Source organism: Puntigrus tetrazona, chromosome 4 (assembly GCF_018831695.1).
Source record: "Puntigrus tetrazona isolate hp1 chromosome 4, ASM1883169v1, whole genome shotgun sequence".
Taxonomy (NCBI): domain Eukaryota; kingdom Metazoa; phylum Chordata; class Actinopteri; order Cypriniformes; family Cyprinidae; genus Puntigrus; species Puntigrus tetrazona.
This window is the reverse complement of record NC_056702.1, coordinates 8,760,574-8,774,261: the sequence shown is the minus strand read 5'-3', so window position 1 is coordinate 8,774,261 and position 13,688 is coordinate 8,760,574. Positions and strand designations below refer to the sequence as shown.

The 13,688-nt window shown below is 39.8% G+C and overlaps 1 long non-coding RNA gene across 1 annotated transcript; it reads left to right on the top strand.

Moving 5' to 3' along the window:
* The first annotated feature begins 90 nt into the window (after positions 1 to 90).
* Positions 91 to 12,163, top strand: LOC122343385. Its single transcript, XR_006250765.1, has 4 exons — positions 91 to 153; positions 423 to 639; positions 1,334 to 1,465; positions 12,032 to 12,163. It is a non-coding gene; the product is annotated as an uncharacterized LOC122343385 (long non-coding RNA).
* Positions 12,164 to 13,688: the final 1,525 nt, after the last annotated feature.

The window sequence follows — 13,688 nt, the reverse complement described above, 5'->3', positions numbered from 1 at the left end:
GCAGCGATATCGTCTTTGTACACAAGATGGCGCAAAAGACGAGTCGTGTTCGTTTTTGCAGCACAAGGTGTGTTACCAACTACACCACATAGCGTTTCCACGCTAAACTGTTTGGATTCGTGATTAGGCAAACTAAGACTAATTTATTCCGAGGTAAGTCACCTAGCTACCCTCATTCCAACTGCAAACCGAAATCATTTGGAAATGTAGCGTTACTAACTAGTACAGTGTCCAAATTTAGCTACTTTACTCATACTAGTTTAATTCCTCCTCCTATCTCATCACACTATACTGTTATAATTGGTTAAGGGAAAGGTTATTTACAGAAAGCATGACACGTTTTAGTCGTAATGAAGTTTACAGAGTTTTATGAGAGCGTCTATTTAATACCATTTAAACTAAAACATTTTTTTTTTTTCCAGAGGCAACTCAAGGTGGTCTCAAGTTCTGCAGCACCGCATCAGTGTCCCCGAACCACTCACTGCCCAAAAATCATCTGCAGATCAAAGGTAATTTGCGCTTCGTATGTGTGGGACAGTCCTCGCTCGTCTTGAGGAAAGCTGGCAGGAGCCGCACATCCAGCCTTTTGGGAACCTGTCCACACACCCAGGCTGTTCTTCCCTGCGTTACGCTGCACAGGTCTGTCCTCGCCATCTGGAGTTTCATCTGTGTGCTTTTACACACCACATGTCTATCCAGACACTGAAACAGGAGCGTGACATTGTCATGACAAATGCAGCCACGTGTTACATAGACAGACAATAACATCATTACATTTGTTTGGATCGTTGATATTGTTTGTAAATATGATGTTGTGTCATATCTATCTATCTATCTATCTATCTATCTATCTATCTATCTATCTATCTATCTATCTATCTATCTGTCTCTCTCTCTATCTATCTATCTATCTATCTGTCTCTCTGTCTCTCTATCTCTCTATCTGTCTCTCTGTCTCTCTATCTATCTATCTGTCTCTCTGTCTCTCTGTCTATCTATCTATCTATCTATCTGTCTCTCTGTCTCTCTATCTATCTATCTATCTATCTATCTATCTATCTATCTCTCTGTCTCTCTATCATCTCTCTGTCTCTCTGTCTATCTATCTATCTATCTATCTATCTATCTATCTATCTATCTATCTATCTATCTCTCTGTCTATCTATCTCTCTGTCTCTCTATCTATCTATCTATCTATCTATCTATCTATCTATCTATCTATCTATCTATCTATCTATCTATCTATATGTCTGTCTGTCTGTCTGTCTGTGTATTTAAGACTTTGTAATATTACCTAGCAATCAACTAACAGGCGTTATTTTTTGCTCTGTAGAATGATCTGCACTCTAGCAGGGGAACTGGCTCTACGGACCGCTAAAGGAGCTTGCAGATATGGAGGTGCAGAACAGGAGCTGTCACATGCTCATTGACACACAGCATGGAGCGAATAAAAGCCCCAAATCAGGTAAGTTACTGGGGTATTTATAAAGCTAATTGAAAAAGGTGTTTTCTTGTCAAAACGAGAAGAAAAAAAAAACACTTCTCACCGTGCGCTTTCTTTAACTTAGCTTGAGTTGAGCAACAGCAAACCAGATATCACTGGTTTTAGGTTTGTATGAGGTCAGCCTTCAGCTTTATAGTCCTTCGGTGGAGTCAGATAATCACTACAGAAGCTTTTATTTGCATTACTGCTGACATTTAGCCTGGATAAACGACTTTTTGCTTTCTCATTATTGCTATTGTTTAGCTGAAACCACGTGACCTCTGCCCACATCTATGATATCACATTCAGGATTTGTGTGTGACCCGGTCGGGGTCATCTGATCGTACCATCTTTCTCAAAGCCGTTGTTTAGAGTGACAGCGTAGGGCTAATGTGGGATTAATGGTTATCCTGGAGAGAGGCAGTGAGCAGATAGGGCCAGACGTTTCCCTTCAACTCTTTCATTATGCTCGGTTCGTAATTACACTAAACCTAATTATTGTCCCGGGCTTTTGTGATCTTCAAAGCCAAGATGTGACAAATAAAGCCGCTTGAGCGCAAGCAATGCAAAGAAGAAGAAAAAAAAAAAACGCTTAATGAACAATAAAATCGACAAAACGCTCCAGAAAAAAAACGAGATTGGAGCCGATGTTAAATCTGTTGACATTTAATTTGCCGGCGAAACGGAAACACGCTTCTCTCTAAAAGACAACATTCGGGCACAAACAAATGTGCCGGCTATGAGGAGAGGAGAAGGATGAAAGATGGGTTTACTAACACGTCTCTTCGTCTCTCTTTCATGTTAATTAGAAATCGCATCCCTTTGTTTCCTTTTGCAGGCACTTATTTATTTTCCTATTCCATCCATTAGAACAAATTTGCAACATGAGACACAAGTAATTGGATTTGTCTTCATGGCTGTCGTGGACGGGGGATGTTTTGTTTTTGGGGTTTTTCTTATTTCCTGTAGTTGAGTTTGCAGATTTTGCCTTTGGATGTTTTGTCCTTTTGCAGTCATAAAGAGCAGACTGCAAGGTTTCTGGCGACCTCTGAGATACTCCATCCTCAGCTCGCTGGCATTCCATCTCTCACCTTTTTTCCTTTTTTTTTTTTCCATCTTTGGTTTAAATGAGTGAAAATCGATTTATTTGTCAAGATTATTGTTTTCCGTTTTTGAAAGGAGTCTCTTATTCCCACCAAAGCTGTATTTATTTGACCAGATATACATTAAAAACCATAACACTGTGAAATATTACAGTTTGAAACAACCACTTTCTATTTGAGTATATTTTAAAAATATAAAGTTAAAATGTAATTTATCCCTGATGAAGCTGCATTATGAGCAACCATTATAACAGTGTTCAGTGATCCTTCAGAAATCCTTCTAATATATAGATTTGGTGCTTAAGAAAGATTATTATTATTATTATTATTATTATTATTATTATTATTATTATTATTCATATCATTATATCATCAATAATGTGTTAAGGAATGTTTTGTGTTTTTTTTTTTCAAGATTCTTTGATAAATAGGAAGTTATAAAGAACAAAAAAAAAAATGGTAGTTTATATATCAAGTGTTATAATATATGATTTTATATATGAGGTTTCCTTTTAGCGACTCCAGAATGTTGAACAGCTTATTATACATTATATGCATTATATTTAGCGTTTAGAATGAAACCCCAGTTTATAGAAATGGCTTCTTGTCAAAAGTAGAAATTGTCATGTTCCAAGTCAGATGGATTGAATAGGCAGAAAGACCCAGATACTGTTTTCCATATAATAATGGTGTATGAAGACAGGTGTCTTGGAGCTCCATATCTGACAAAAAGTACCATAAGTAAACTATACAACATGTGTTATTTCTCTGACACCATACAGTAGCCATAAATATTCTTGAAGATTTGATTATTCACTAAAAACATTCCTCTAAAATTCCTTTAGGCATTTTCGGACGATCTTCTAAACCTTTCGTGTTTCCGGGGGAAAAAAGGATATCATACAGGCTTGTACCGACGTGTTGTGTGAATATATGATGCCATTTGTGATGGAACTGTCCTTTTAAGTTTTGTTATGCTTTAGTTTCCAGCCTATAACGTTCTGAAGCATCTTGTAGGAAGCGTGCGTGTATGCTGTAGGGGGAGCGAGAGCACATAAAAATGACGGAGAGGAGTGCTGGGACTGTGTATTGTGATGATATATGAGAGGGTTTGTTGGAGAGCGTCTCTTAGAGTTTAGAAGCTGCAGGGCTGAAGCTGAGCTCCACTCGCTCACACTTACTTCCTGCTCCGCTGTCCTATGAACACGCTTTACGCACATTCATCATTATAACATGCCCTACTTACTTTAGACATCATTAATTCATTCATGCCTCTCTTCCAAATACACGCGCACACACATACACGCGCGTAGGATCCCAGGAAGGAAGAGAAGCGCACCTCCTCATACTTAAATTTCCACAGACAAAGGAGTTCTTTGGCACGCTCGAGGAGAGAACGTGAACTAGAATTGGTGTGAACAACCCGCTTTTGGACTCGGATCAGGTGTGACCGAGTGACAAAGTGTCGGTGTGCTCACCAGCGCAGGTGATGGAGTCAGCTGCCAGCTCGCTGTGTGAGTGTGAAGCCACTGAAGGCTCTGGAAACGAGTCAAACTCATCAGCATAATAGATCAGATTAAAGCTGCAAACGCTTGACAGCGCCAAGCCAGCGGGCACTCGCCGTCTAAACGTTCCTGTAAATCTCGGCTTAAACAATGTAACGTGGAAAGCGTCCAGAAACTTCTGTCCCGTTGTCGCGTTCACTCCTTTCGGGCGTCGGACGTCAGAATGCTTGCTGTCTCTCTCTGCAGTGGCCTTGAAATGTATTTGGACAATTAAAAAAAAAAAAAAAAAAAAAAAAAAAAAAATGTATGTCAGCGCGTAATATAATAAAATTAAAGAAATTAAGCACAAACGCGGTTCCTGAGCTTTTAAATGACAAAACGATAGATATGATATTTAAGTATCTGGTTGGAAACGTTAGTTGAACGTTTATAGTTTATGCAGTTCTGCTTAAGTTTAAAATAAGAAATCAAGTTACATTGAAAGAAACAGAGGAGGATTGCAACATACTGATCAGTTATAAGTGTTATGTGACAGGCAATTGTAAGATACATAGATATAAAGTTACATTTTGAGATGCGGTCACGTGTATGATAAATTCACAAAGTGTCTAATTGTGACACCGGCTATAAAGGGCATTATTAGAACAATAATTTGTCTTTTTTTTTCCCGTCTGCTTTGACACCAAGAAATGTAGCTCAAGTTATTTCAGAAAGAAGTTTTGGCATTCGTTGGCTTGCACATGCCTCATTTTGATATTTCATTCAATGGCATACAGACATTTTTTACAATGTCCAAATACTTTCAAGAGTCTCTGTAATACAGATATTGAATGTTTATGTACTTGTCTGTGCCAAGGTCTTTAAAATAACTGTACTTTCTCTGTAAAGGTTGCAGCAACGATAGGCCTAGACTTGATGCCCCTTTGTTCTCATCCTGTCCAGTCGATGACCTCTGTTCTACTTTAAAGAGTTTGGATAAATCTGAAATGGATCCTTCATTGGCTGTGCTCCGAAACTTTGGTCTCTGTAGGGTGTGGGTCTGGATCTTTGTGCCCTCACTGAGGCCAGGCTAGTTTGGCTTCATCTCCCTCAGTGCTGCAGATGTCTGCTGACTGACCTGGTATCCTGCCCAAACAACCTCTATTTCTCTAATGTGTCCCACACACAGAGTCAAATCCATATCCCTTTCTCAAGTCGTCTTTTTCTGTAAGCAGTGTTGTGTTTTTGCCAGGAAATTTATATTTACTTTACTTCATTCAGATGCTTTGACTTATATGTGACAATATTGAAAGCAGACGGTTCAGTAGCCGTACCATACCACATTTCTCTAATACATGAGCAAATACAATGCTAAAGCAGAGGCAGACATGCAAAGTGCTCCCTACTTATAATATATTTGGAGAAAATAAATGAATTTCAATTGATATTTAATTTTGATAGTACTAGATCTTTGCAAAATGTTTGCACAGACATCTTTATGACTTTTTAAAATCGTTTTAGAGAAAGAGAGAGAAGGTTAAACTTTAACAATACTAACAGTTTAAAAAAAGGTAACATTTCATTGATTTAAACATTTTTATAAAACTTATCGGTTTAGTGATATATTTTTAAATTTAAACATTGTCATGTGCACCAGTGTTATTTTGGTTTATATGTTGTAGTATTCATTAATATCAGGATTTTATTTTTATATTTTCAGCTTTAAAATGTTACATGCTTTTCTAAATATTTCATTTTTTAAGCTTTTTTGTGAAATTTCAGTTTTGTTTAAAGTAAGTTTAGTACTTAAAGTTATGTAAGTCTAGTTAGTTGCCAAGGCAACATGTCTAATTTTTCGTATTTTATATCATATTATCTATGTATATTCAGCTGCATTTCAATTAACACAACTGTTTTTAATTGCTTTACAGCAGTTTTAGTTAACAATAGCAGTGATAAGAACGACCAGTCTAGTAACTACACCGGTTTAAATCTGTTTGATTGACTAAAATGCCATTAGTTTAGGGAAAAGACTACATCTACTCATTATATTCAGTTGTTATTCAGGGTTGCCGAATAGTAAAGTGTTTCATCCACAGGCACAGTCAAGAGCAATTAATGAAATGAAAGTTATTTATTTCTAGTATTTCTTTTTAAAGGTACTTGATTCTTGGTTCTTGATCCCCAACCCTTCTGACTGACTGAAGATGTGCTTTGTGAAATTGTCTTGACTCAGCTAAACCTTTGAAATCATCTTTCTCACTCTTTTTTTTTTTTTTTACCCCACAGCATCTAATGTAGCACACAGTCAATCCAGTCCTTAATATTCTCCCTCCTTTCCCTTAAAGACACATTTTCAGCGCTCTATCTTCCTTCACTGACCCTCCAGTTCCCTAAGAGCGTGTGTTACTCTGTCTTACCCGCTGGTGCTGGGCCCGAGGACAGCCATCATCATTTTAACCCCTTATTCCGTGCCCAGGGGACAGATCAGACAGTTTCTGTGGCCTCTCACCTCACTAGCTCCGGCCCTGTGGTGAACGGCACTCGGCCAGCCTTGCCAGCACGTCTTGATTTGGAGCGCCTTAAGAGAATGTTTTAATTGTCACTTCTCATTTAGGGGGAGAGTGACATCTCTGGGCGGACAGGCGGGAAAAAGGCGGGCCGCAGTAATCAGAGGCGATGAAGACGGCTTACACGCTGCAGTAATCGCGCACACACTCACGCTCATGCGCGCATGTACACACACAGTCCCCAGGAAGCTGTTTGCGATGAGCTGTTCCTGCTTTTGGCTCCGAGCACCGGGAGGTTCTCCGCTCTGCTAGGCCATGATCTGATTTGACAAGCGCGCTGCTGTCATCTCAAGTTTGTCCGATTTGAAATTCTAATTAATGAACTTGCAGCCACTTTTGTGTTGTTTCCTTTTGCATCTGTCCCCTCCCTTCGTTTGACCAAGTTGCTGTTTATTTTCTTTTGCACGATTTCGTCTTCTATTTGTCTTTTCCTCATCCTTCTAAGTCTCCTTTGTTCTCTCGACTAATTGACTCCTGAGCCCCAGCGTGTTTTAGCATGTGACTGTTCCCGCCACATCGCTGATGTTATCGGGAACAGCAGAAGGAGGGTCATGCTCTTGTAATTAAACCTTGCATAAGCCAAAGCGTAATGACTTGAGATTGCTAAAGTTGATGGCTTCGAGAAGAGCGAGTCACAGCACTGAAGATTTGATCATTTAATAATAGTTCCCTCACTACCTCAACAGGCCTCGTTTTGATTATTCGAGCATGTCCATGCTTTGAATGTGCGATCAGATGATGCTCGGACATTTACTTACCCCTATGTTGTTCCTAATCCAGATGACTTTCTCCACAAGTATCTAATTTGCTTTACATTGAAGAAAGAATCTTCACGCGGGTTTCCAGACCGTACAAAAAGCAAACCATAACGCTCTTAGATGAGCCATAAACAAACTGGTTTGTGCGCAGAATTTTACCGTTTACTCTCTTTTATTTTTCCAGTTATTAACCCGCTGAATAGTAGCTAATGAATTGGAAATTTTGCTCATTACGGGAAATAGGTTGCTTCCATGTTGAAAAACACTGTGGAATTTTTCAAGACTTCTGACAACATAGCTTTGTGTGAGGAACAAAATGAAATTTGATGTATTATTACGAGTTGAACCCACATTAAATAATTTATTCCATTCCATATTTGATTATTCTGTTTACTATATGCTAACTCAAAAGAATGATTTAAGTCTGGTTTTAAAAACATCTCTCTATATTCGTTTTTTTCTGTGTTCCGCAGAAAAATAAAGTGTTTTTCAAGCTCATGAGGGTGAATAAATAGTGACAGAATTACGTTATTAGGCCAGTCACTTTAGGGGATATGTTTCTGTCACCACCAGCAGGTGGCGGTAGTGCTCTTACTGGTGCTCTTCAGGTCACTTGTGCTCCATCTGTCACAGCACGCCTCATTCTTCATATTTCCATCTCTGAGCTTTTTGGGTCTCTGCCAGTCAGAGTGAAAATGGATGTAGAACTAATCTATTTCCACGGACATCTTAATCCCCTAATACAGTGATGGAATCATTAAATCGCAAATCATCATCATCTCCTGCCTCTCCCCTCCACTGTTGCGTTAAATGTTTAAATAACAGGGTTTGATGAAGAGCGGCTTTGGGCCCTTGACGTGTTTTTGTGCCGCGTTGTTGTGACATTAGATCTGCGTTTATCCGCTCTTCTCTCATATTATCTGCCTTTGCTGAAGTTTTAGCCCATTTTTTCACACTCAAAGGCTTAACACGGCCTTGCTGTAATGTAGGAAAACTCACTCATTTTCCATAAACTCTTGTCAGGGACAGCAACTTAACGTCCCCCGTCACATTTAAGGATTTTTTTTTCCCCACCCTTTTCACTATTTTCCTCCGTTCGTACACAAAAATTACCTTGAATGTTTTTTGGATTGCAGATCAGAAATTGGTCTGAAAGCATCCGTCAGTGCTGCTTGGCTACTTGGAAGTGTTTACAAACATGAAAATTCACCATCGCAACTTGTTCCTTGGGTTTTCTAAACCACTCAAGCCACCCACTGGTACCATAATTACATTTACGTCATTACAAAAGTTTTTTTTCTCTTAAACGTACTCTATAGTGATTTTCCAATACCTTCCCGACGCATATTTGCAGCTGGAAAGCAGTGTCTTGAAACAGTAGGGCTCCTTATGGGGCGTAGAGACCTCAGTCTGTGACCCGCGTGACTCTTTAATATCAGGCCTCGTTGCTCGATTGCTAACAGATGACTTGGTTGCGGCTCTGCATCCCTGGCCCTTCCTGAGAATCTAGCAGTTTCACCATCTTCTCAATCACCTCCATCAACAGGGGCCTTGTCTGAGCACGGGGGTCCCGATACGGTTCAGGAGCAGAGGAGAGGAAGGGGGGGCCTCTGCCTGGAATCTGGCTGAACGAATGAGAGAGGAGTCTCGATGGTGAGTAAGTCTCTTCAGGGCTTTGGCGCGGCCACTTTTGCTGCAGGTGGGTGTGTAAGCGGCGGGCGCGCGTGTCCGTCTCTCTCTTTTTGTGTGACTCAGATTGGCCGTCTCTGTGCCAGCTCAGCCATCCAGCAAACCATCGCTATGTCAGTCAAGGAGCCATGGGGCATTTAAACCAGCGGGCATTATCGCACGCCAGGACATGCCAGCGCAGAAGCAAGATCCTATTCTCTCACTGTGCAGGAGAGCTAATGACCGTACTGCTCACTAGTGCTAATTGCTAATGCTAAGCACTAAAGCTGCACTGTGACACTGAATATTCACACTCTAAGATTGGATTTGAAAGAGTGTAGCCGCAGTTGAACAAATGCACATTGTCTGTTGTGGTGAACCATTCAGACGTTTGTTTTTGGAGGGAAATGACAGAATAAGAAGCTCAGTTTCACGTTGCGGCAGTTTATTGCCTAGGCGTTCAGTAGGTTTCTCTCTAGATTTTCAGTGGAGTTCATTTAATAACAATCTGACTTACAGCTACCAGGGTTTAGATTTAATGCTTGCAGAGTGCATAAAAATGGGGTTTGGTGACAAAATTAATGTTTATACTTGGACATCTGACCATTTAATTACTTTTTCTTTTTTTTGGATACATGGACAGTAATATGGAGTTGCATTTATAAGAGCTTTCATTCTTCTGGGAATGTTTTGGATTGTTTCAGTGGGAATTTTGCAGCATTTGCGAGGTCTAGCTGTTGCACGAGATGGTCTGGTTTGCGATCCTCGTTCATCCCAAAAGTCACCGACGGAGTTGAGGTCAAGGCTGTCGAGATCTTCCAAAACTCATCCAACCATGTCTTCATGGACCTTGGTGCACAGTCATGCTGGAATAGAAAGGGGCCTTTCCCAAAGGGTTGCCACAAAGATGGAAGTATGCTGAATTAAGCTTTCCCATCACTGGATGTAAGGGGCCTGGTCAAAACCCTAAAAAATGGTTCCGTACCATTATCCCACCTTCGCCGAACTTTACAGTTGGTAAATACAGTCAGGCAGAGAACATTCTTCCTCCATTCGCCAAACCTAGCCTTGCCCAACAGACTGCCAAACAGAGAAGCATGATTCTGCACTTTACAGAGCACATTTCCACTGCTCCAGAGTCCAGTGGCGGCGTGCTTTACACCACTCCATCCACCTCTCATCCTTTCAGCTGTTCCGCCATGAAAACCCATTCCACAAAGCTCATATCATATAGTTTTTGTGCTGATATTAATGCCAGTATAGATTTATATTATATCCAATCTTCAGCTATGAAGTCAGCAGAGTGTTAGTAACTAGTAATGCATCATGTGCCCAGCGCTGCGTGACCCTGCTCTGTGACTTTACATGCTCTTCCATTTCATTGCTGAGTTGCTGCTGTTCCTAAATGTTTCCAATAATACCAGTTAACCATGGGATATCAAGCAGAGTTGAAATTTCACGAAGTGGCTCATTTCAAAGGTGCAAATTTGGCATCCTGTCACCTATCACAGTATCGCACTCTCAATTCAGTGAGCTCTTCAGAATGACCCATTTTTGTTTTTACACCAATGCTTTGTGTGTGTGCATATTTATATAGGTAGTTGACAAATAAAAATTGGACTGTGTCCTATGGTGTGACATAGAAATAGCATGAGAGAGGTCTATTTTCAATATTAAGTTTTTTTGTTTAGTTTTTTGCTGTTACACCATGGGACACAAAACCACTAATATATTTGCTTTTATATGGGTTATTTACTTATGTCCACTTATATAATTATACTATATCTACATATATCTATATTTAATTATTTATTTTTACTTTCTCAATTGGTTTTGTTCCACAGACAGAATTATGGAAAAACTGTCTCACTCTCAGCAGAGAGCATGATCAAGCCTATGGTTTCGAGTCTTACATAAATCAGACAAAAAAAAACAGAAATAAAGAAAAAGTGACCGAGGTATGTATTTCCCAGCTGAAAAGACCACCAGCATATGCTGTGTTTTGGATGCTTGTTTTCCCTCCAGGCTTTTTGACTACCTTAACCAACAATATTTTCCTGCTCAACCAACTTCACCAGTTACTTTTAAAGGGATAATTGACCCAAAAATTGCAGTTCTGTCATTTATAATTTTTTGTGTTGATTTAAACGACTTTCGTTCATCCATGGAAAACAAGAGAAATGTTTTGTTCACTTTCATTGCATCATTATTTCCTCATACAACAGCGAATGGTGACTAATATTTTCAGAACAGAATGTGTCCCGTGTTAACGACTGCTGGTGTCAAATGTCTTTTTGCCACATGGCAAATGCATGTTTGATGCATGCAAAAACAAAACGGGTAAAGAAATAAAACTAACTTAGTTTGTCAAGAAAATTTCAGTTCTTGATTTCTTCATGGTGCATTGTTGTCTGTGAAGGTTAGAGAGGGAGAAGCATAGATAGAGGTCTGAGGTTGGAGTCCCAGGTGCTGTGTGCGTGTGTGTGAGGTCTCTCATCCCCTCCATCAATTTTGCACAATGCCCCGAGGCAGCCATGGGACTTTGTGTTGCCTTCCTCCTCCTCTCCCTCCATTCCACCTCTTTTTTTTTTCTCTCCCCTCTTCAATTTGCTTTTCCACCACTCGTTCTCCCTCTTGCTTTCCATATTCAAGTCTTCATCTTAAACTTTTTCCACCCTCATTGCTTTGCCTTATTTCTCTTTTTCATTCTTCACAGAAATCACCAATAACTCTAGTAGAGGAAAATGACTCCTTTCTTTAATAGGTTGGATTGAGTAATTGCCTTCTTGATGCCACAATATTTTGATTTGAAGTTTTTCAGTCTGACAATAGCAGCAGTTTGTAAAGAATCAGTATATGTGACTCACATATAGCGCATGCTTCCGTAATTGGCATTTCTTTAAAATGAATGAGACAAAAAAAGCACTTAATTGCTTGAAGAATGACCTGTGTAACCCTGTTTCAGAAAGTCTACACACACACACAGCCTGGGATCCTGGGTCCTATTCATCTGGGAAAGAAGAGAGTTGTGAAGCTGTCGAGCACATAGACAGTGAACACAGAGGGGAACAGGTCAAGGCCACGGCTAGGACAGAGGGAGAAAGAGGTGGGTTTTTTTTTTACTTCAATCACCAGACCCTGTCTGTATGATGCTTCTATGGTTGCTTCATACATAGATCTGCCGTTTTTGTGAAATCTAGTGTGGACTCACTCAAGGGTGTCAAGGGGGTTTCTTTTCATGACTTTTGAAGCTTCTTGCTTCCATTTGAAAGTTTTCATTGTTCATCTTTTGAACAACTTGTGTTGTCAGCCCTCTTTAGTGTTGTTCTCAGTGGCCTATTCTAGATCTGTTGTCCTTCTCCCACTGTCAGTGAACCAGGCCCCGCGCCCACAGGCAGTGATGTTATATATTAGGTTTTATTGATAAAAATAATAATAATAATAAAAATCTTCATTGGGCGTTCATTGAAAACATAAGGAAAAATGTGTTCATAAATCTACAAAGGAATGAGGATACATTCTTTAATAATGTTGCTAAAAGGACTCTCTTTATGCTCAAGGCAGCATTTGTTTGATCAAAAATACAGTGAAAAATGTAATATTGCACAATACTTTTGCCATTTAATATCTTTTCTATTTTAATGCGTTTTAAAATTTGTATTTATTCTTGCGCTGGTATAGCTAAATTCTCAGCAAGCATTACTCCTGTCTTCAGTGTTACATAATCCTTCAGAGATCATTCTAATATGCCGGTTTCTTATGATCAGAGTTGAAAATAGTCGTGCTGCTTAATTTTCCACAATTTACAACATCTGTCAGTTTGGGCTAAAGGTCTGTTAATTTTATAGAGTAATCATTAAAGACTTGACCGTGACGTCTTGTAAACTAGAGCAAAATGATTCGAAAGCAGAAATGTAGTATGCAGCATCACATAAACAAAATGAAGAACCACAAACTAGTGCAGCTTTTGACACGGGGCCTTGTTTTCTATTCACTGTACGCGCTAATCAACCGTCAACATCTGCATGTGATCCACTGCTTCCTATATTGTGAATCCGTGCAAATACCTTTATGCCGCTTCTGTGCATCTGTGTAAACATGTGATATATCTGCACTGATGTGGCTTCTGTGCAGTTTATAAACAGCTCTAGACATATTCAACCATAATACAATTGGCTCGTAGAGGTTGCACTCTTTCCCAACTTTCTTTTTCTTCTCTTTCTCTATCTCACATGGCGTTCTCGCTCTGGATTGGCAGAGTGTTAATCCGAGGGTCTGGATCTGCTGCTCTAATCCCTGATGGAGTATCAGAGGGAGTCTCTCTTTAAGCTTGTGAGAGGCGTCTATGTGTTTGTGAGTGGGTGGATAGGTTTTAAACCCTCCCTAGCGTTTCCTGATGTTTAAATTAAGACTGCGGCACATACCTACCTTCTATGTCACTAAAACAACAGCCTGTCATCGTGGTTGGATTTTTTTCGAAAAGCAGGATCGAATGAAAGAGCCGGGGAAACGAAGAAAGAGAAAAGGAGCTGTAGAAGGACATAAACAAGCCATTGTGTGTCTGTGTTTTGCTAAACTATAGCTGCCGGGTTAACGGTTTCGCTCTTTCTTTCTCTCCATCC